The sequence below is a fragment of the Galeopterus variegatus genome, unplaced genomic scaffold (assembly GCF_000696425.1).
Source record: "Galeopterus variegatus unplaced genomic scaffold, G_variegatus-3.0.2 Scaffold8403, whole genome shotgun sequence".
Taxonomy (NCBI): Eukaryota; Metazoa; Chordata; class Mammalia; order Dermoptera; family Cynocephalidae; genus Galeopterus; species Galeopterus variegatus.
Window position 1 is genome coordinate 39904 of NW_007734514.1, and position 4032 is coordinate 43935.

Here is a 4032-nt window from a genome sequence, read left to right on the forward strand (position 1 = left end):
CCCCCCCCACCGGATTTCTTTTTTGTGTGTGTATGTGAGTGAATTAATTAATTTATTTTTAGCTCCCACCAATAAGTGAGAACATGTGGTATATCTTTTTCTCTGCCTGACTCGTTTCACTTAATATAAATACAAATAAAAAGAGAGACACAGGAATTTGAGAGGGGAGGGAGAGTTGAGGCCTAATTTCCATTATGAATGTCCTGAAGGTGAGGTTTGAGGAGAGACAGAAGTAACTGGCAACTCCAAGGTCATCAGAAGGGACAGCATGAAGTTTCCATTTCAGTGGCAGTCAGGTTTCATGAGTCTCTGCTTATGCAGAACTATTAATTTCCAAATATATGATACATTATTATTAACTGTAGTCAACATGCAGTGCAATAGACCACTAAAGCTTATTGCTCCAGTCTAATTGAAACTTAGTACCCTTTGGGCTGGCCCCATGGCTCACTCGGGAGAGTGAGGTGCTGATAGCACCGATGCTGCAGGTTCAGATCCTATATAGGGATGGCCGGTGTGCTCACTGGCTGAGCGTGGTGCAAACAGCACGAAGCCAAGGGTTACTATCCTCTTACCAGTCGAAAAAACAAAAAGCTTAGTACCCTTTGATCAACATCTCCCCTTTTCCCATCCCTCACCCTATCTACTGATAACCACCATTCTACTGTTTTTATGAATGTGACATTTTAGACTTCACAGATAATTAGAACATACAGTATTTGTATTTTTCTGTGCCTGGCTTATTTTACTTAGCACAATGTCCTCCAGTTCCATCCACATTGTCACAAATGACAGAATTTACTTATTTTATAAGGCTATCTAGTAGTCATGGTGTACATTTATCACAGTTTCCTTATCCATTCATCCATTGATGGACACTTAGGTTGATTCCATATTTTCATATTTCCAAATTTCAGAAAGACTGGATTTTCAATGTTCTCACCACAATAAAAGGTAAATTGGTGAGGTGATGGATGTGTTAATTAGCCTAATTCCTACAATGTATACGTAAACTGAAACATTACATTATATCCCATAAATATACAAATTTATTACTTGTTAATTAAAAATAAAACATTTGATCATTAATTTTTTTACTGTTTTTTTGCATCTGATCTCCATATGGCATTTTTAAATTGTTTTTTATTTTTATTATGAAACTCATGAGATACAAAGCTGATTGTCACCCCTCGTACCCATGATGTGAGGGCCAGATTCATACTGGCAGCATACCCATTACCACAAATTGCTTTTGTATGCAGTGTCCCCCACCCGATTATCCCCAACCTCCCTCCTCCTACCCCTTCTCCCCCACTCCACTTTGTAGCCCAAGGAATGTTCTCTCCCTCTGCAAGACCAACGCACTACCATGGTCTTTCTTTCCTTCATTCTTTCTCTCTTAGCTCCCCCATATGAGTGAGTACATGTGGTATTTATCCCTCTGTGCTTTGATTATTTCATTCAACATGAGTTGCTCCAGGTTCATCCATGTTGTTGCAAATGGGAGTATTTCATTCTTTTTTATGGCAAAGTAGTATTCCATGATGTATATATACCACAGTTTCCTTATCCAGTCATCCATCAGTGGCCATTTAGGTTGGTTCCATATCTTGGCTATTGTAAACAGAGCTGCAGTGAACATGGGAGTGCAGGTATCCCTTCAACACTATGATTTCCATTCCTCTGGGAATATACCCAGAAGTGGGATTGCTGGGTCATATGGAAGATCTATCTGTAGTTGTTTAAGATACCTCCATACTGTTTTCCATAGTGGTTGTACTAATTTACAGTCCCACCAACAGTGTAGGAGTGTTTCCTTCTCTCCACACCCTTGCCAGTGTTTGTTATTCACCATCTTTTTGATTATAGACACATGGCATTTTAAAAATTTATTTAATAAGCTTTTCTCTAGACATTTTCTATTTTGTCAAAACATATCTTTGTGTTCAGGAGCCATCAAAGAACAAGTGTACACTGTAATTGTTCTGCTTATTACAAAGTACAAATGGAATATAACCATTTTGATCCCCATGCAGAACTTTAAGTATATAACTGTTATAAAAATTCTGAAATGTATTTTGAAGTTTATCAAGTTATAAATGGCATCCAGGTGCAAATGAAAGAAAGCTGAACCAAAATACTGGCTAAAATAAATTAAGGATTTATTACATCTGGAGTTAGGGAGTTCATCGCTACTCTGACAGCTCCATAACATCATTAAGGACTTAGTCTACATTTATTTTTCTGTCTCATATTCCCCAATGTGTGTTTTTTTTTTTCATCCTCACAGTCACAGAATAGCTGCTACATCTCCAGTCATTGAATCCATATCCCATGCATGAATATTTTGAGATAAATCAATCGTGAAGTATGAAGGGGAGTGCCAGATGGCTTTTTGTAAAAATAAATAAATAAATAAACATTTTAATGTAGTACAAAATATATATGGAAAAGTGCCACGTTAAAACATGGTCAATTTCTACAAACCAAATATACTCTTAAGTAGTCAGAACCCCAACCAATAAACAGAACATGCCCAGTCACACAGAAGCTTCTTTTGTGCTCAAATTCAGACAGCATTACCCCCCACCACCATGGTATCCACTATCTAGAATTCTAATGGCACAGAATATTTTTTGCCCTTTTTAAGCTTTATATGAATAGATTCATAAAATGTGTATTTTTTCTGTCTGCCTAGTTTTACTTAACATTAAGTTTCTAAGTCTGCATTTTTATAATTAGGATAATAAATGTTTTTGAGAACCCACCTAAAGAAGTTCAGTTTACTCCTCTTTGCCTAAAATTGTGTGACATGGTAGGGAAAGTAATGGCCTCTCCCAAGGGTGTTCACATCTTATTCTCCAGAACCTGTGAATATGTTAGGCTCTATGACAGAGGAAAAATTAGGTAGTAGATGGGATTAAGTTCCAAGTAAACTAACCATTGATAAAGATATTATCCTGGATTATCTGAATGGGCTCAAAGTTATCACAAAGTTCCTTAGATCCAGAAAGATGCAGTAAGTTTGTGTCAGAATTATACCATGTGAGGAGGATTCAACTTGCCCTTACTGGCTGCAAGAAGATCACAAAAATAACTGTGGGATTTCCATGTTTGTGATTTTAGGAAGGCTTTATAGACAGCAATAGTAACTGAAGAATAATAAAGTGAACAGTATTGAGGGCAATTGTAGAAATCTACTTTTTATTTTTTGCATCTGTTCTAATATCTGAAGACAGCATGCATAATTACTCTGTTATTCAATTTTATTTCTATAAGTGCATTCATAAGTGGCTACACTGATTTTCCCTTCCAAGTACCAAGGAGAGGATGGAAGAACATACATGTCTATGCAGACACACTGTGACATTGAACCCCAGGGCTGGCCAGGAATTTGAAATCTCTTGTGAGTCATCCTGTGATCACGAAGACTGAAAAGATTCCTGAGGATAAAAGAAAAATATGATGTACTTTATTGATATTGATCATTCACCATTTCTCTAGTTATTATGACAGTTTAGAAAAGCACAGGAGGAATAATATCTCGTACTTAACAATAATGTACTGTATATTTTCAAATAGCTAGAGGAGAGGATTTTGAGTGGGCATGCTAATTACTTTGATTTGATCATTATGCTGTGTTTACATGTATCTAAACATCCCATTGTTCCCCATAAATATATGCAACTATTGTGTCAATTAACAAATAAAATCAAACCTTTTTTAAAAAGAACAATTGTGCTTCTAAAGCATGTGGTACATTTTTATTTAAATAAAATAATTTTTAAATAAAGAAAAAAGTAAAAGGGTGATCTTTCATAGAAACCAATACAAGACTGACTTATTTATAGGGGGCACTGGGAAATTTTCAAGCAGAAACAAGAAGATCATTTAATTAAAAAAAAAAACAAACCTGTTGTTTTACAACCTTAAACACCCTGGCCAAACCTGCACACTAATGAGTACACTGTTCACACATGAACACCAATCTTTCAAACTATAATGAGTATGTGTACAGCAAGAAAACGAAAT

At 36.0% G+C, this 4032-nt stretch overlaps 1 pseudogene; it reads left to right on the top strand.

Moving 5' to 3' along the window:
- LOC103608414 overlaps nucleotides 1-3724 on the top strand; it is a 15188-nt pseudogene extending 11464 nt beyond the window's left edge.
- Nucleotides 3725-4032: the final 308 nt, after the last annotated feature.